General features: G+C 39.5%; 1 protein-coding gene and 1 non-coding gene across 7 annotated transcripts in view; one reads left to right on the top strand and one right to left on the bottom strand.

The window, feature by feature from the left end:
- Nucleotides 1-20,161, top strand: part of CDKAL1 (CDKAL1 threonylcarbamoyladenosine tRNA methylthiotransferase) — a 705,817-nt gene that overhangs the window by 262,318 nt on the left and 423,338 nt on the right. The window lies entirely within an intron of this gene.
- On the bottom strand, nucleotides 10,726-10,832 carry LOC132668065 (U6 spliceosomal RNA). Its single transcript, XR_009605437.1, has one exon. It is a non-coding gene; the product is annotated as a U6 spliceosomal RNA (small nuclear RNA).

Below are 20,161 nucleotides of genomic sequence, written 5' to 3'. Positions count from 1 at the left end.
TTTTGTGAAAAAATTGCTTTGTGTTATGGAATGCTTTATGAAAATAATGGAAGATTAGATGAACATGATTATAACCTGAAGTGCCTGCCTCTCAAAGACGCTTCCTGTTCCTGAAGAAAGGTCTTTTACTCTTTTCTGAGCCTTGCTGCCCTACTCTCCATCCCCATAAATCCTCTTTACCGAGGGCCATTTACGTTATTGTTGCTGTTGTGGTGTCAGTTTTTCCCAAACATGCTCTCAAACAAGTGACTCATTTCTACGATGATGGCTTATTTCAGAATCTTTCACAATCTCTTGTTTGGTCCTGTGGGACCACATGTCGTGCTGTCACAATCAAGGGTCAGATGATAGTTTCTGATAACATGTATCAACTAGAGTTAACAGTTGTTAACTGCAGCTGACAATTTCTTCACCTGAGGAGTGTTTCTGAATTGAATCCTGTAAACTGTTCTAATGATAGTAATGTCGTGTGTCTTACATTTGTGCCTCCGTCATTACTCACATACGATGGAGCGATAAACTCAAAAAAATTTTTTTACGTTATCAGATGGTCAGTATTGCAAATAGCAATCCAGTATCAACCAATTATCTTTTTTTGTCTGAGTGTTTTATATTTAAGAAGAGTGGTAAGGTTCTCTTCATTAAAATTGAGCTAATGCTACTTTTCTGTCTCCTATAGGCAAAATCAATTACTTAAAGACAATTATAGATCTGTCTTATGCGCACTGAAAGTAAGAGCGAGTACCTAATTCCCCATTCAGGGCATCAGCTTTATAAGGTTTCATTCAGAATGAAAGGGTAGGCTTTATTGGAACAGCTGTGGGACACTTACGTAAACATTGAAGAATTCATAGTAAAATTTTTAAAAATATGTTATGCTGTACCAGTGTGTGTGTGTGTTTGTGTATAGAATATATATTATATATAAATATTACATATAACATATGTTACATATGTATAATATATATGTAACATATATGTTCAACATAATACATGTATAATATATAATACATATATGTTATATATAATATATATTTATATATAATCCATACCTATAACAAATATAATATATATAATATGTAATATATATTATATAATATATAATTATAATGTTATATAATATATAATATAATCAATATATAATTTATGTAATTAATATATAATATAATATAGAATATAGAATATATTATGTATATATATTATGTATGTATATTATGTATTGTGTATATATGTAAATATTGTATTATTATATATATTACATACATATGTAAATATTATATATAATATTATATATATACAATATTTATATATAAATATTATATATATAAATATTAATATATATAATATTATATATAAATATATATAAATATTATATATATAAATATTATATATAAATATTATATATATAAATATTATATATAAATATATATATAAATATTATATATAAATATTATATATATGTAAAAATATCATATATATAATATTTATATATATAAATGTGCAAGTGTGCTGTTGCTGTGAAATCACAGCGAAATGATGCAGTACGATAGGGAGTAGTGAGAGAGCTCTTTTGTTCACCCTCTTGTGACATATTTTGATTATTGCATATGTTTAAGATTTTGGTTTTATAGAATGTTTAAAAAAATCTCTTCATTATCTGTTAGTAACTGACATAGGTGTATTTGTTTTTTTCAGTTCGTGAATCATGCACAGGCTTGGTTGATTTATGCTTTATATGAAAAGAGCCATTTGGTTGAATGAGTTACTTAATCTTGTTATTCGGAATGGTTTCTGATGGTGCTGTTTTCAAATGGTGTTTTCCATTTTCCCCCTTCTGTGTAGCTGGCGTACATCGTGGCAACCTTTGATTTATAGGTGTGCTGTCTGGTTTTGCCATGTTTTGTGTGCCTAAGATGTTTGGGGTATGTATCTCTTACCTATGTGAATGGGTAGTTTGGAGGAGGTGGCAGATGGCCTATTGGGCCGTACTGTGAAGGTTGCGGAAAGCTACGGGCAGGCATCTCTTTTAATTGGGTAGACAGTAGAATTCGAGTGCATTTCTCGAGTGTCTGGTAGGTGTGCCTTGTAGGTTTCTTCAGACTCTGAGTCTCTGTGAATATAATGATGTTTACATTTTTTGCAGAAGTGGCAGTGCATCAATTGACATTAGCAAATTTATTTTTGGTTTTATTAATTTAGGACTCACTCTGTCTCCTGTATTCCTAGTGGTCAAACTGATACCTAAACTTTGCTTCATGCCTTTAGTTGACAGAAAACACCCACCTAGCTAGATGCTATGCTAAGGTGACCAGGTAGGCAGGCACGAAGTGGTGTAAAAACCATGACATAACATTCATCTTAGGCCATAGTGAACGTTTTGATCACTAAACAAATGAGACTCTTCTATATTTGAAAATACAAAGTGTGAAGATGTTTTAAATGCATGTGAGCATTTTCCTTCATGTTCTGCTTTACAAATGGATTTCTATTATGGAAACAGGAAGGTAGTAGCTACGATGTCGAAAAATTTTAGTTCTCCTTCTTTGTTCAGTATTTAAGAAGGTGTCTTATGGGCCCCTTCCTCGGGTAGAGGCGTCGCCTGCACCTTTCGGTGATGCCTGGCACAGGATGGAAGCGGCCAAGTACCCCTAATCACCCCATCTAGAAGAGGCCTTCTCTACCTGGGGGACACCACTGCACAGGGCCCAGTCTAGCTTGTAGCCTTTGGTGGGGGCCAGTGGATTCCTTTTGTTTGTGCTTGCTTTCTCTCGGTGCTCCCCAGGAGCGTGTCACAGGCCTAAAGCCATGTGGACAACACTGTCCTCTCTCATGGCTCCTCACAAGCCGGGGTTGCAGTGGTGCTGGCAGAAGAGGGTGTAGGCTTCTGAGTCTGATCACACCTCCTTTCGCTGGCAGCGGTTACTTCAGTACATTCAGTCTGGTTGAAGTTAGGTTTTCGGGCCTGGAAACCGTGCTGCTCTTAGTGGTGATGGTGATGGTGGCAGAGGTGGTGGTGATGGTGATAGAGGATGAGGGACCTTTGCCCACTGTTGGTGGGACCGTAACTAGGTGCAGCCACTAAGGGAAATAGAATGGAGGTTCCTGAGTAGGTTAAAAATGGCACTATGATGCAGCACTTTAACTCTGGGTGTTTATCTGAAGAAGGCAAGATATGGAAATAACCTGAGTGTTTGTGATGGATGGATAAAGAAATTGTGGTAGAGATCCATCATGAAATATTACTCGGGCATTCAAAAGGATAAAGTCTTGTCATTTGTGAAGACGTGGATGGACCTCGAGGGCATCATGCTAAGTGAACTAAGTCAGAGAGAGAGACCATAGTGTATGATCTCTCTTATATGTAGAATCTTGAACAACAACAACAACAACAACAACAAAAGCTCATAAATGCAGAGAACAGATTGGTCACTGCCAGAGGGAGAGGAGTGGGAGAAATGGGTGCATGGGGTATAAATTTATTCTACAATAAAATAAATAATAATGTGTACCTATGCAGTTCCAAGGCTTTTCTAAGTAAGTTACAGGTATTAACTTGTTTATTCTTGCTAGCAGCATTGTGACATTGGGACTCCAGTTATCCTGAATTTAAAGAAGAGGCAAAGAGGGGCGCCTGGGTGGCTCAGTTGGTTAAGCGTCCGACTTTGGCTCAGGTCATGGTCTCGCGGTCCGTGAGTTCGAGCCCCACGTCGGGCTCTGTGCTGACAGCTCAGAGCCTGGAGCCTGTTTCAGATTCTGTGTCTCCCTCTCTCTCTGACCTTTCCCCGTTCATGCTCTGTCTCTCTCTGTCTCAAAAATAAACGTTAAAAAAAAAAAATTAAAAAAAAAAAGAAGAGGCAAAGAACGAATAAGGGATTTATTTGCTTAAAGTCACGACGATAGTAAAATACCAGACTGATGTCCCCAACCACAAGGACAGCCAGCTGCTGAGGTGACTTGGCCCCGTCTATAATGCGTACATTTATTATTGACTTCTGTCTTTCCAGTCCCACGAGGACACACCTTAGGAGGCTACTGATGAGGAGTGTGGGCCCCAGTCTCCAACCGTCTTAAACTCAAGTTCTGGCTTGGTGGCATGGTCGCCCTTTCACTGTGAGCTTGGGAAAGCTCGACACAGCAGCCCTGCATTCGTGCCTCCATTCCAGAATGTGCACTGACAGCCTACTGTGTGCCAGACACTGAGGTGTGAGGGATGTCACACTGGGGACAAAATCCTTGTCTTCATGGAGTTTCGTTTCTAGTGAAAGAAACAGACAAACGGGTAAACAGAAGATACCATGACAATCGTAGGAGAGTGGTGAGTGTAATGGGGAAACTAAAGCAGGCTGTGGAGATGTAGAGGTTACAGAGGGGGCTGTTTTGGACAGAGGCGTTTTGGGGGCAGCCTGTGAGGCGGTGCTCTTTGATCTGAACTATGAAGACAGAGAGTGAGCCACGCGGGTGTCTGGGGAAGAGCGTGTCAGGTAGAGGCGGAGGCCCTAGGTGGAAGGTGCATGGCATGAGCCTCGAGGAGGCCTGTGTGTGGGTCTATTGCTTTTGCTAACGCGTAAGTTATATAGTTTGTAGTGTGGGTGCAGGTGTGTGAAGCCTCTTGGTTCTCTGTCAGAAAGACCATGTTCTTCTGACCCTCATTGATCATGTAAATAGATGGCTTGGCACTTCTAAAGGCCCTGCATTAGTTATTGCTGTATAACGTATCCCTGCAAACATAGCCACTAAAAACAGCATTTGGTTATTACCTCACCGCGTCAGAAAGGCAGGAGTCAGGGCCTCGTTTAGAGTCATCTGAAAGGCTGTGATCATAGTAGTGTCTATGAGGGCTGAGTTCTCTCAGAAGGCTTGACCGGGGAAGGGCCCCCTCCTGAATTCTCATAGTTGTTGAGAGCATTTGGTTCCTTACAGGCTGTTGGATTGAGGGCCTCAATTTCTTGCTGGCTGGCAGTTGGAGGCCACCCTCAGTTCCTCGCCATGTGGCCCCCTCCAAATACTGATTTACAACATGGCAGCTTCCTTCTTCAGAGTTATCAAAGGAGAGAGTTTCCTTGTAAGACAGGTGTTATTAACACAAGTGACATCCTAACATCTTTGCCATATTATTGGTTAGAAGCAAGTTAGAGATCCGGCTTACCCTTAAGGGGAAAGGATTACAAGGGCATGAATACTGGGAGGCAGGGATTTTGGGGGCCACTGTACAGTCCGTTAGCAAGAGGCCCATACAAATAACTGGAGCCACCCATTCGGAATGCTTGATATAGTGTGCTTATCTCTATTTAACAAAACTCTTTGCTGTTCGGCGCCTGGCTGGCTCAGTAGAGCATGCGAGTCTTGATCCCAGGGCTGTAACTTTGAGCCCCATGTTCAGGGTAGAGATTACTTAAAAATAAGATCTTTTTTAAAAAGCTAAAAACACCCACAAAAAACTATTGAGTGTTAAAATGCTATGGGTGTTTGATAATTAGTAAAAAGAAGCAAGGTTTTTAGCTCCTCTAGGAGATAAGTTGTAACTAATTAGGAATTCCCGCTGAACTTATTTTTCTATTTCTGTCTCCTACCAGCTGTTCTTCTGAGTAGGGCGGAGACAGCACAGGTCAAATCTTGACCTCTTGATCGAATCTGAAATTGTTGATTCCTTCTTCCACCTTTAATCCTCTTTTCCTTACCTTCCCGGCAGCCCCTCCTGTGGTTTGTCTTCTTCCTTCGCCTTTGTTCCTTGACATTCTCCTCTTCTGGAACATTTTCTGTTTCGCTGTTGCAGCTTAACCTCTTTGTCTTCTCCACGTCCCTTTTACATGCTCAGTAAGTGTGTGCTGACCATGTCCCCTAAAAGGCAGGGTGCCAGGTTTGAATTTGACTTAGTAGGGAGAGGTTTTCAAGCTGGGTTCTGATGAGATTGCGGGGTTCTCAGGGGCTGTAGGTGACAAGGTAGGTAGGCAGATGTAGAACTGTCACTCGCTGCTGCTTGGCGAAGGACCTGTTACTAGTCTGAGGCCAGATGCATACAGAAATAGAGAGTCCGTGCTGAGACACCTTTGATGGGGTTTTACGTTTGTTTTTCTGGTTTTGATACTTCAGTTGGAAGTAATACTACTTTGTGCCATACCCTATGCCTTTATGACAGCTCTCATGGACTTTTAAAGTATGGCTTGATTCTTGCTGGCAGTACCTGTGACATGAACGCATATCCCTTAGTGACAGGCTGTATTTACAGGCTGTATTTGCTGTAAATACTTGAAAAACTGTTGCTGACAATTCAAGGCTAATTAATGAATTTTTGGATGGTCCCAGTTTATTGATAACCCAAGTTGATTATTAGTTGTGACTTAATGAAACTATTGCCAAATGGCACATATGGGCAGGCAGGCTACAGACAGCCCTCCTGTTCCTCTGCAGTCTCTGAGATTTCTTTGTTGGCTTTGTATCTCCTCTCCGCTCTATTTTGTTTAGATCATTTTTGGAAGATTAGTACATCACATCACATTACGTTTTGGGGAGATGACTTTGTTTTCTACCCAGAGATCAACCTGAATTTGGTCCTGGAAGAGGTGTTCTCGATACGTGTAATTAGATAATGTCCTCTTCCAACAGAATCCATATACAAATAGATGTAGCAACCTTCGGTCTTACCTGCAGTCTTTCTCCTTCGATGTAGAAACCAGAGTTTTGAGCAAGAATTTTTCCAAATGGAAGTTGATCCCCTAGACCAGTGGACTCAACCTAGTCAGCTTGAGGAGAGAGACGCTGGCCTCCTTGAGTTCGTGTAAATAAAAATACAGGGAGGAGGGGAACCTGCTGAATGAATCCGGTCAATGTGACAAAGAGCTATTCCTGTAAGATATTTTGTCCTCTGACTTATAAAACTTCCTTTTTGTTTTTCTCTCTTGCTTCTTTTGTGAAACTTGCTATTTTCAGGTGTTTTGATGTTTGGGGAAAGTTATAAATGGAATTGTGTATTTCAGAGAAGGTCAGGCTTAGGAGTCATCACTCATCACATGCCTATCTCTCTTTTTTATTTTTAAACGGCACACGAGTGTCTGACTTGCACATGGTATTTCTTGCTTGGCAGGCTGGTGCCAGACTCCGTGTCTTTTGTTTTTAAGAGATAAATGTCTGGTGGTTTTTGTTTTGCCGTGAGACACATGTGAGTCATACGTATCATGAACCAAGTCCTTCCTCCAAACCTCTAATTGTTTTGGACAACTTACCTACACTTCATCATCTAGAAGCTAATTTATTAAAAATTCCAACTGCGTGTCCATTTATAAAAGTTCGGTTAGTCATCGACACTTTATCATCGATATAATTATTTCTTGATCGAGGGAACTACCAACCCTGTTGGCACTAACTTTGTTTTTGTGCTTGCAATGTTGATTGTAAACTTAGAAAAAGATTAAAAATGAAGATGTAGGCCTCAGTCTCTGTGACTTCCTTCCTTCTTGGTCATGGATAGCACCAAAAATCTAGATTTTACTAGTGTGTTTAATCCTGTGAATGGCACTCTCTAATGCAGTCGTTAGTGTTTTGTTAAGAAAGCAAACAATACTATGATCAAAAAGAGACTGAAATATTTTATATTACTTTATTGAATAATTTGCTCAGTGTTATCGAAATGATCTTTATTTTCTCAGCGTATTATGACAGGTACTATGTGTGACAGTTAGAATGGATGGCAGAGCCGGACTGTCCGGGATTCGTGTATTATCTCTACCATTTAACTGGTTCCGTGATGTTTGAGATATTTGTCAAACAACTGGGTCTCTCCATGCCTTTGTTATGTCTTTGTAAAATAGGGAATAGTAGCACCTACTTCACAAGGTTGTTTTCAGGATTAATTTAATGAATACATATAAAGTGTATATGTGAACAGTGCCTGGCATTGCCTACAGGTACATAGAAGTCTTAGCTATCATTGGTCACCTTTTTGATTGTCTGGTTTTACAAAGGTTTGTTAATAACAGCAGAAATGTATTTACCATATATTAAAAGCATGTACTAAGATTTAAGTGTTTTTAAAACTAAAAATTTCCAGCAGAAAGCTACTTTTTATCTATAACTCTTAAGAAAGAACAGTTGGATTGAAACACTCCATTATAGGGTTTGTTGCAAAGCAATGTTTTAGACCAAAAACAAACTTAAAAAAAGTCTGTCCATGGAGTTGAATGGGAGACTCAGTGATGTGGTTCTGCCTTTTTTTTTTCAGCATTGTGTCCTTTTAACATTTCCTAAGTTCCTGATTGAAAAAATAAAGACAGGTGATTTTCAACAAAGTAGCTATGTCGTCTTCATATGCCTTATATCTAGAACTTTTTTTTTTTTTTTTTTTTTTTTGACTGTGGACATACTTCCATATTATTGTTTTAAATAGTCTTTTTTTTTTTTTTTTAATTGGGAACATTTCCTTGAACATTCACATAGAGTATCAAAAGAAGTTTTTGTTTGTGGTTGGAAAAAAATGTCTTTAACCTGCCAACAGAACTTAAAATTGCATAAGAAAATGGGTGTTGATGCAGAGGAATGGTGTGTAGGCAGCAGATCTCTTGTTCTGTCTGAAAACAGTGATGAAATACAAACAACCAGTGTGGAACTGCTGTTGCTCTGTTTCAGTGTGGGAAAGACAACTTCAGAGGAGGAGAAAAACTGCTGTTTTAATGCTTTTATTATATTTTAGGCATGGGACTTTGTTGGCAAGCATTACAGGGATCACAGAAAGCTGAGATCTATAAAAAGTACTATGGTGCCTGTTTCATTCTATTTATGTTGAACTTTAGCAGGAGTTTGGGATTCATTTTTGATCTTTAAGTGCTCCCGTGAACTCTTGAAATTATTTATAGAACTTTGCTTTTTTTTTTTTTTGAAGCTTTTATGATGCCTTGTTGTCATTAACCAGTGTTTTACTCTTTTGTTTTCGTTTTGGTTTTTATTGTAGTAAAATATACATAACATAAAATATACCGTTTTAACTATTTTTAAGTGTCACATTCAGTGGCATTAAGTACATTCCTATTTTTGTGCAGCGGTCACCACCATCCACCTCTAGAACTTTTTTATGGTGCCATTCTGAAACAGTGTATCCATTAAACAATAGCCCCCAGACCCCCCCTGCTGTGGCAACCACTATTCACCTGTCTGTCTTTATGAACTTGACTATTCTAAGCACCTTATGTAAGTGGAATCATATAACATGTGTCCTTCTGGTTTATCCATGTTTTATCAGAATTTCACTTTTTTTAAATGTTTATTTCTGAGAGAGAGAGAGAGAGAGAGAGAGAGAGAGAATATACAAGCGAGGGAAGGGCAGAGAGAGAGGGAGACACAGAACCTGAAGCAGGCTCCACATTCTGAGCTGTCAGCACAGAGCCCGACGTGGGGCTTGAACTCACGGACCTCGAGATCATGACTTGAGCCGAAGTCGGACGCTCAACCGACTGAGTCACCCAGGCACCCCCAGGATTTCGTTTTTTAAGGCTGAGTAACAGTCCTTTGTATCTGTATACCACATTCTATTTAGGTGTTCTCCCGTTGATGGGCAATTGGGTTGTTCTACCTTTGGCTATTGTGAATAACACTGCTATAAACATTAGTGTGCAAATATCTGTTTATGTCCCTGCTTTCATTTCTTTTATGTGTATATTGGAATTGGAATTGTTGGATTACATAGTAATCCTGTGTTTAATATTTTGAGGAACTGGCATACCGTTGTCTACGGTAGCCACACCAGTTTATACTCCCACTGTCTGTAGAATCTTGTGGGTGTGTGTGTGTGTGTGTGTGTGTGCACGTGTGCGCGCATGTGTGTGTATACAAGAGTCAGTCATAAGATTTCATCAAAAACTCAAGACTGTAATCTTTGTATTTAGTCTTTAACAGATTCACTTCAATTCCTGCATACTTAATACAATGAGTAGTGTAGTAGAGATATTAATTATATTAGGTCTATCCACTTGTTTTCTCATTCCACTGAAACTTCTGTGGGTTGATGAAACGCAAGGAGTTATCCTTCAAGTTTAGTTACATGTGTTAACACCAAATAGGTAACCATCATTAGGTAGAGTCTTGTGTTCAAGTGTCTTGATAAACAGTATTCGTTCTCAGGCTCAGAAGATCGACATGTCAAAACACAAAAAGTAGCCTTCAATTCTGTACTGAGTATGGTAGCAGATTGGCATTAATAATTTTGATTTCTTATCTGTACAGAAGAGATTTGGCTTGTAGGCCAACAGACTCTACTGTGTGCCTTTCAGTACTTGGAGAGACTATTTTCAGTGTGAATATGATAATGGATTTCTTTATGTAAATAGATTTTTAAAATAGGTTTCTGGTCTATTTTAAAATGGATTATTATCAATCAACGACATTATCATAACTTGAATTTTTTTCATCTAACTTTAGAATGATGACTAGCAAAAATATAGTAGAAATATGACTCGTTTTCACTTCCTTCAAATAAATAAAATAAACCCAGTGACAGAAGTCCAATATTATGTTTTGTCCTAGATCCCCATAACACTTTAAAATTATATGAAGTTGAGCACGATAATATGAGCTACTATTCAAGATTCTCTTCATTCTATTTTATTTCTTAAGGCAGAGGATTTGTGTCATAAAGGAGTTTCCTTCCTTCCTTCCTTCCTTCCTTCCTTCCTTCCTTCCCTCCCTCCCTCCCTCCCTCCCTCCCTCCCTCCCTCCCTCCCTCCCTCCTTCCCTCCTTTTTAAAATATGGAACACTTCACGAATTTGTGTGTCATCTGTGGGCAGGGGACATGTTAATCTTCTCTGTATCGTTCCAATTTTAGTATATGTGCTACTGAAGTGAGTGCAAGGATTTTTTTTAAAAAATGAATTTTAGAGTCCTGTATTTTGGGACCAAATTTAAAAATCCAAAACTGGGGCAGCTGGATGGCTCAGTCAGTTAAGTATCTGACTCTTGACTTTGGCTCAGGTCATGGTCTCATAGTTTGTGAGTTTGGGCCCCCACATCGGGCTCTGCTCTGACAATGCAGAGCCTGCTTGGGATTCTGTCTCTTTCAGTCAATCAATCATTCTCTCTCTCTCTCTGCCCCTCCCCCCTTTCAAAATAAATAAATAAACATTAAAAAATCCAAAACAAACCAAAGAAAATTGCATATAACTCTAACATAGTAAGACTGCAATAGAAGAAGTTGCCCCTCCCAAATGGAGTGATGCTCTGACACCCCACCTCTTCTCTCATCTCCTTTCATTCAGGATCACTTTGTGGGTATGACTGGGGCAAATCTCAGCACTGTCTTTGGGCAGGAGAAGAGGTTGAGAACAACCAGTACTGAAGTATTAGATTACATTTTAGAAAACCTGGTTTTTGCTTCTTCAAGTCAATTAGCTGAATCATTCGGTCTCCATTTTTTACTCATTTTTTTTTTTTTTTAATTAAAAACATTTTTAAAGTTTGTTTTAAAAGAGAGAGCGAGCAGGGGAGGGGCCAGAGAGAGGGGGAGGGAGAAAGAATCCAAAACAGGCTCTGCACTGTCATCACAGAGTCCGATGCGGGGTTTGATCCCACAAACTGGGAGATCATGACCTGAGCTGAGATCAAGAGTTGGATGCTTAGCTGACTGAGCCACCCAGGTGCCCCTCCATTTCTTGTTTGTAAAATGTTAGGCTTGAACTAGAAGGATGTACTTTTTGAGGGGGTGTGGGGTGTGTGTATGATTCTGGAGTCTTACTTAGCAACACTCAAACTTCAGAAACCCAGGAAATTCCCCCAACAGTCTCATAGAGTTTCTATAATGTCCTAACCCTAGAATTCTCTTCTAGTTCGAAGGAAAGGACCGTCCATCTTGTGAACCTCAAAATCTCCCAGCACAAGGCATTTCTCACAGTTAGCACCTAGAGAGAATGCAAATGCATAGAAAATTATTCAGATTAAGGAAGATACAAATTGTCATGGCAACAAACACTATTTAATTGGTTCTTTGAAGCTCTTAATGGGTTTGGTGGCCCTATTTGTTATGTGGATCCATACATTTCGACTGTAGATCATAGAAATCCTAATGATAATGAGATACAGTGACTTGTAGAACTCAGAGTAGGAGATACACCTTAATCCAGTGGTGTTGTCTGCATTTTTCTGTGAGGACCTCAGGTTGCCTCAGATCTGTGGTTCTCAGTGTGGTCGGGACCAGCCACATAGCAAATAACGGGCTGTCACCCCAGACCTAATGACTCAGAACAGGGGCTCCAGTGGTATGTCCTTCAACACTACCTCCCAAAGCATCAAGTGTGCTTTCTAGTTTAAGAGCCATTGACTTAGACGTTTAGCGTTTTTTTTGTGGTTCTTTGGCAAATCAACTCCCTTAAAACTAAGTGGGCTACTAGCTGGTTTATGGTCAGTTCCATTTGCAGTAATCGTAGTAGCAGAGACCCTGCCTGGCCATTGTCTCTGAGCCTGTCAGAGCCTGCTCCTGCCCTGTCTTGGCCTCTGCTTGTTCCCTGTCTTTGTGCTGCACCTTAATTGCACTTTCACAAGGAAGTGTGTTGTCATCTCTGTTAGGCATGGGTATGCCTGTTAGAGGGAGGTGCTTGGGAAAGGACCCTTGTGGGGGTAGGTCAGGTGTCTTCCAGGCTCCATTCTGCTCTCCTGGGAAATTTCTCACTTCACAGCCTCTGTTTTCGCAAGCTTTAGCTCTGTTTCCACTAGCATGGCTTTTTGGTTGGTTGGTTGGTTGGTTGGTTGGTTGGTTGGTTGATTGGTTGGTTTGTGTCTGAACCGTACTGGAGTCCACATTACTGAACTTTGAGCTTTTTTGGGTTATAGAGGTGGAGAGGGCCTCTCATATCAAAGATCTGTTTCTCCCCTCCTTGCTTTCAGCCTAAGCTTATCTTTATCTAGGCTACAGGAAGCAGGCAACACATTTCTTCCGTCTTAATTTTTGTACCATTTACGTTTCTTTTTCTTGAAGCAGCCATAATAAATACTTGGAGCAGACCATGAGATTTAAGGTATTGGCTCTTCGGTTAAGAGTGCTGATGTTAAACTCTATCAGAGTTAGAAACTGGTGCCACCAACAGATGGGAAGCAGATAAGGAAAAGCCAGTCCTTTCTCTCCTGTCTAGCCTTTCCATCTCCCACTTTTGACCCATGGCCTCATGGGGACAAGCTGGCAAAACATGGAATCCATGGAATAGAACTCAGCAATAAAGAACAATGCACTGTTGATACACTCTACAGTATGGATGAAAGCGGTCAGACATAAAGGAGTGTACACCTTATGAGTCTATTTATATAAAACGCTACAAAACTAGTTTATCATGAATACTAACGGTGAGAGAAAGTTGGGGTTCCGGCTCCTGGGCTGGAGAGGTGACAGACCGGATGGAAAAAAAACAAACGGACACAAGAAACCTTCGGGGTTGATAATTTCACAGATGCATTCATTTATCAACTGTCATCAAGGTGCACATTTTATTTTTCAGGGAGAGAGAGCACGTGCACGTGCAGGGGAGGGGCAGAGAGAGAGAGAGAGAGAGACAGAGGATCCAAAGCGGGCTCTGTGCTGACAGCAATGAACCCGATGCAGGGCTCAAACTCAGGAACCATGAGATCATGACCTGAGCCCAAGTCGGAAGCTCAACCGACTGAGCCACCCGGGTGCTGCAAAGTACATCTTGTAAATACGTGCAGTGTACTGTATGTCAGTTTTTTCTCAGTAAAGCTAGTCAGATTACTAATACATTTCTCCATTAAAATAATGCAGATGAAGCAAACAGCCTCCCCCTCCAAAATAAAACAAACCAAAACAACCCCTCGAATCTTCGTTACTGTAAGTAAAAAAGAGGTGGGTGCCTACACTCTTCCTGGCCCTTAATTAGTCTGTGTCCTGTAAATTCTTCCAACTTCCGTCTTCTTCTCTGAAAACCAGAGCCCCTACCACCTGTCTCAGGGATACCTCCCAAGGAGTCTGTGCACATCGAAAATGAGGTGAGAGTGTGTTATGTGAGTTAACACCATTCTTCCTCACAAGATCCCTCCTCCTGAGCATTGAAAAGATCCTTCAGGAGCTTCGATTTGGCCTCCTTTTCCTTCATAGATGCAAGGAGAAAGTGAGAGTATATGTCCCACAGATACGCTATACCTGCATTTTTTGGTAGTGAGTTAGTTGGGTAACTGTGTCATTAATTTGAAGCTGTCTTCAAGAAATGGCAGTGGGAAAAGATATGTCTTGAAGCAAATCAGGCTGATGATGTGTGACAAAGGCTGTTTGATTTTCTGAGTTTCAGTTATTCTGTAACCACAAATGGAGTAGATTGGTATATTATAAAAATATTTTCTCAAAAAAACCCCACAAAAAAACAAAAAAAAAAAAACAAAGGCCGGGGCGCCTGGGTTGCTCAGTCAGTTAAGCGTCTGGATTTCAGCTCAGGTCATGATATCATGGTTCATGGCACTGAGCCCTGAGTTGGATTCTACACTGACAATGGGACGCCTGCTTGGGATTCTCTCTCCCTCTCTCTGCCTCTCCCCTGCTTGCACACACATGCTCTCTCTCAAAATAAATAAATAAACTTGGAAAAAAATAAAAGCATCAAGAGGTAATCCTATCTAGAAACTCACCTTTACACTACAGCTATCCTGTGGCAAGTTGAATGAGACAAGAAAGAGATAATCTTATTCCTGGCGTAAATACTCCGCTGGAGTGTGCATCTGGTGACTAGTGACTGCGCAGGGTTTATGGCTGTTTCATGTTAACATTTTTGTAGCTGACAAGTGACTTTTTTTTTTTTTTTTTACAAATAAGAGAAAAAGAAAGTGGTTGAGTTTTTCCAGCAATTAAAGGATCCAAAAATGTCAATAGAATTTGAGAATTTACCATGTGTTATATATGTTTTACTTGCTTTTACTGATATCTTTCTTTTGTAATGATGAAATTTAGATGACTTAGGATTCACCTTTGGTCATGGATGTCAGGAGATACCAGTGGAAGCACTGTGCGTTAGTCTGGCAGTTGGAGTCTGTCTTGAAGCAGCATGGTCTGGGGCGTCTTAGTTTCAAATCCTAGTCTCACCACTCAGTAGCCTTTAATAAATTACTTAGTCACATTCTGTCTCAATTTCTTTATCTGTAAAAGAAGGGCAGTAACAACGCAGACCTCATGAGGTTGATTAAAAGGGCTCTAATATATGTAAAGTGCTTAAAATAGTGCCTTCCACGCAGTAAGCATTGTGTAACTATTGGCTTACTATTTATTACTATGCCCGCAAGAGTGTTTTATTTTTAGAACTCCATACTTGGAAAGATTTTTTTTTTTTTTATACGGTGTATACAAATTGAGCATTTAAACATGAATGTTTGTCAGATTGGAAATAGAGTTTTTGGGGAAAATACAGTAAGGCTTTTAACACTTGTTAGCAGGTTTGTCTTCACAAGAGTTAAAGCAATTTTCACTCCTATCAGCAATCAGTAAGCCTCCCTAGAAGTGGTATTATTAAGCCAAATTAGAATGTCTTTCTCTAAAAAAGAATCTTAAAATGAACCCGTTTTCCCGATTTAACCTAGGGGGAAAAAGTAAAATAAGATAGGAGGTATTTGGGAATATAAGGAAGAATTATCCTATACAATCTACTGAAAAACAGGAAAAAAAAAAACAAAAAACATTTAAGGGTAGGCAAGGAATCTTCTCTGGGAAAACCAATAAACAGCTTTCCTGTTAACTTGTTTCATACTGTTTGGGAGCTATGGGCATTCACGCACCTGGCTTGATCTATAATATTTGGATAAACCGTTGTACGTATTGCATCAGTTGATTCTTTTTTAAAAAAGAAAACATTCCATACCTTGGTGTTTGCCTGTATATCGAGGTTTACTGGGGACACAGAGTTGTCCTATGGCTTACTTTGGCCTCCTTCGGAGGGCAGCTTCCTTAGGGTTATGACCCGCCTCTTGGGAAGAAAGTTCTCAACTGGTATATTATTCATCTTGAAACTATTATTCTTTACTGTTCCTGTTCCAGTTCTTACATTTATGTTATTCCCTCCATCTGAGGTGTAACATCCCTTTTGTGTCCTAATGTTTCTGAGAAACAGCATAATAGTTCTTTAAAAAGGATTAAATTCTATACTTAATAGGGGTAGCTTTTATCTCTCCCTCTTCTTGCCCCAATAAAGAAAAAAAGGAGCTGTCACTGAATTGAGAGGGAATCCTCCAGTCTTTCAAGGAAATACGGTGTAATATGTATGAAGGAGAATTGCACCAAAATATTGTGCAAGAGGCCTGAGTGGGAGACGCTTTCCTCCCACGGAGGTTTGGGTGGGACAGTTAGCTGTCCTTTTAGGACCTGCTAGTTCCCTCATTTTATCTCCAATAACTGATTTTTGTTGTGATCCTGCCTTAGTTTATACTCTCTAAAAGCTAGAGATGGACAATTGAATTTTACTTAATTTAGTGCTAACTAGAATCGAAATATTCAAATTTGGAGAATTTGTTGAAATTGGTGGGTAATTGCATAAATGCTTAGGCATTACTTTTCCATTTTGGCTTAAAACACCTCCTCTCTCTTCATTATATAATTACACCATTATTTGACCCAAACAATTTTAAGTTATTTTCCCACACAGATTAGACAATTATCTGAATTTAGCTTTCTAGTTTCAACACAGTGGAAATAAAAGATTTTTTTTTTCTTTTCCCAGGATGTTTTGACCCATGTTAGAACAATACCTCTTATCCTAGGCGCCAAAATGTGGTACCTGTTATAAGTTATAGAATTAACTTCAGCTAGTGTTTCCTGTGAGATTTCACCCTGGCAGACGTCAGCCTCCAGAGCCACTGAGGAAGCAAAAACAATAAACTCTGCTTGCTGATATTCCTTTACTTTTTAATATATTCTGAGGTCTGTTATTCAGGGCTTGTTGTGGTTGTTGTTGATACATTCATTGCGAAGCCTTCAGGAGGTTAATCCCGAGGTAAGTCTTGGCTACAGATCACTTCCCACATATTGTCCTTCAGAATATTTGGAGGTGAACGGTGTGCCTGGGTGGCTCAGTTGGTTAACCATCTGATTCTCGACTTTGGCTCAGGTCATGATTTCACAGTTCGTGGACCTGAGTCCCAGGTTGGGCTCCACGCCGACAGCATGGAGCCTGCTTGGGATCCTCTGTCTCAACCCCTCCCCTGCTCGTGCTCTAAATAAACTTAAAAATAATAAACTTAAAAAAAAATTATTTGGAAGTGAAGCTTTAGCGTTCCTTAGTTTAATAGCAGTTAAATGTTAAATGTTAACTATTAAGCCACAGGAAGTAAATAAAATGTTGTTTCTGATATCATTATGTAAATTTGCCTTCAGCTTTGTTATATGATAATCATACTACACGTACAGATTCCTTGGTTCCGTGCTTGCATGTTCTGATTCAGTATGTTTGGTAAGGAGGCCGGGTATTTGTACCGAAAAGTCAAAAACCCAAACTAAAAACCAAAAACAACCAAGGAAAAAAAACACCCTCCAAGATGTTGAGAACATTTAATGGTGGAAATGGGGAAACTGTGTGTGTGTGTGCATGCGTCTGTGCACTCACTCACGCATGCTTGCTTGTATGTTTGTGTTTTTTATACATCCACTTGGCTATATATATATTTAAGTTTACTTCGTTATTTTGGGAGAGAGAGTGTGCATGCGAGAGAGGAGGGGGGGGGGGAGGGAGAATCCCAAGCAGGCTCCATGCTGTCAACTTCAGAGCCCGATGCAGGGCTTGAACTTACGACCAAGAGATCAAGACCTGAGCCCAAATCTAGATTAGAATGCTTAGCCGACTGAGCCACTCAGGTGCCCTGAAAGAATAAGTCATATATATTTGTTATTTACAAATACACATGCCTTGATGTGATCACATATGGCTATTCAGGATTAATACACACAGTGGGTAAAAAAAGTCTACTGTGGTAGGAGATACATAATTGCCTTCAGGGGCCCTATTTTGTTTTTAGTTTGGCTATTCATAAGTTAATTCATGTCTGTAGTAGAGTCACGTTGTACCTGTCTTCCACCTTTAATGGTCAGCCAGCTATTTTTGCTTTGCTAACAAGTATAATTTGGTGACTGTAAGTATCTTTGGTGCTGTCTTTGAATGGTGCAGATACTAGCTCAGCATTGATCTTTTGTACTGGTTTCATTGTTGTATAAAACTAAAAATAGCATTGTAGGTGGGATAGAGGAAACATTTTGGGAAAGTGTGTGCTTTATGGTTGACAGAATGTCATCATCTTCCACCATGCTATTTTGGTAAACTCATTAAGAAAACAGTTGTTGCTAGTAGGGGTGTGGGACTTTGTCTCCCAGGGAGTAAACCACTAGCTACAAATAGAACACGCTGAAAATCCAACTGGAATTATTACTGTTACTATATTTCTATATGTATCAGTTGGTGTGTCATCTGACTCAGGATAATATTCAGTGAAGCCTTTTTTTTTCCTTGCTATTTTTTATCTGTACGTCTTCAGTTGTAAAGATTATTATAGAAATGTAAGGAAACTTAGACAGATGACATAGAATGATCTGCAGCAGTGTTTTTTGTAGACCAGCTTGGATTTTTGCTGGTTGCTGGTGAAATGAGAGATAGGAGGAAAATCTAGTGAACTTTTCCTGAAGGTAAATGTGTGATCCTTCATCATGACACTCCTACTATTTTAGTGTTAAGATAGACTACTTTTAATTAAAATAATGACAGTACAGAGTGGTTTAATTTTTTTTTTTTTAATGTCTTGTCTCCATACTGTTTTCCAGAGTGGCTGCACCAGCTTTCATTCCCACCAACAATGCAAAAGAGATCCTCTTTCTCCCCATCCTCACCAACATCTGTTGTTGCCTGAGTTGTTAATGTTAGCCATTCTGACAGGTGTGAGGTGGTATCTCATTGTGGTTTTGATTTGTATTTCCCTGATGATGAGTGATGTTGAGCATTTTTTCACATGTCGTTTGACCACCTGGATGTCTTCTTTGGAGAGGTGTCTATTCATGTCTTCTGCCCATTTCTTTACTGGTTTATTTGTTTTTGGGTGTTGAGTTTGATAAGTTCTTTACAGATTTTGGATACTAACCCTTTATCTGATATGTCACTTACAAATATCTTCTCCCATTCTGTTGGTTGCCTTTTAGTTTTGCTGACTGTTTCCTTCGCTGTGCAGAAGCTTTTTATTGTGATGAGGTCCCAGTAGTTCATTTTCGCTTTTGTTTCCCTTGCCTCCAGAGACGTGTTGAGTAAGCAGTTGCTGCGGCCAAGATCAAAGAGGTTTTTGCCTGCTTTCTCCTTGAGGATTTTGATGGCTTCCTGTCTTATGTTTAGGTCTTTCATCCATTTTGAGTTTATTTTTGTGTATGGTGAAGGCAAGTGGTCCAGGTTCATTCTTGAATTAGATTAGTTGGCCATACATTTGTGGGTCCATCTTTGGGTTCTCTATTCTTTTCCATTGATCTGAGTGTCTGTTTTTGTGCCAGGACCATACTGTCTTGATTACAGCTTTGTAGTATAGCTTGAAGTTTGGGATTGTGATGCCTCCTGCTTTGGTTTTCTTTTTCAAGATCGCTTTGGCTATTTGGGGTTTTTTCTGGTTCCATACAAATTTTAGGATTGTTTGTTTTAGCTCTGTGAAGAATGCTGCTATTATTTTGATAGGGATTGCACTGAATATGTAGATTGCTTTGGGTAGTATTGACATCTTAACAATATTTGTTCTTCCTATCCAGGAGCATGGAATCTTTTTCCATTTTTTTGTGTCTTCTTCAGTTTCTTTCATCAGCTTTCTTTAGTTTTCAGTGTATAGATTTTTCACCTCTTTGGTGAGATTTATTCCTAGGTATTTTATGTTTTTTTGTGCAACTGTAAATGGGATCGATTCCTTGATTTCTCTGTCACTTCATTGTTGGTGCATAGGAATGCAACCGATTTCTGTGTGTTGATTTTATATCCTGAAATTTTGCTGAATTCATGAATCAATGCTAGCAGTTTTTTGGTGGAATCTTTTGGGTTTTCCATATAGAGTATCGTGTCATCTGCGAAGAGTGAAAGTTTGACCTCTTCCTGGCCGATTTGGATGCCTTTTATTTCTTTGTGTTGTATGACTGCAGAGGCTAAGACTTCAATATTGTGTTGAATAACAGTGGCAGGAGTGGACATCCCTGTC

This window comes from Panthera onca, chromosome B2, assembly GCF_046562875.1.
Source record: "Panthera onca isolate mPanOnc1 chromosome B2, mPanOnc1 haplotype 2, whole genome shotgun sequence".
In the NCBI taxonomy this organism is placed as follows: domain Eukaryota; kingdom Metazoa; phylum Chordata; class Mammalia; order Carnivora; family Felidae; genus Panthera; species Panthera onca.
Note: the sequence above shows the minus strand (reverse complement) of the source record. Positions and strands in the feature narration are given on the sequence as shown.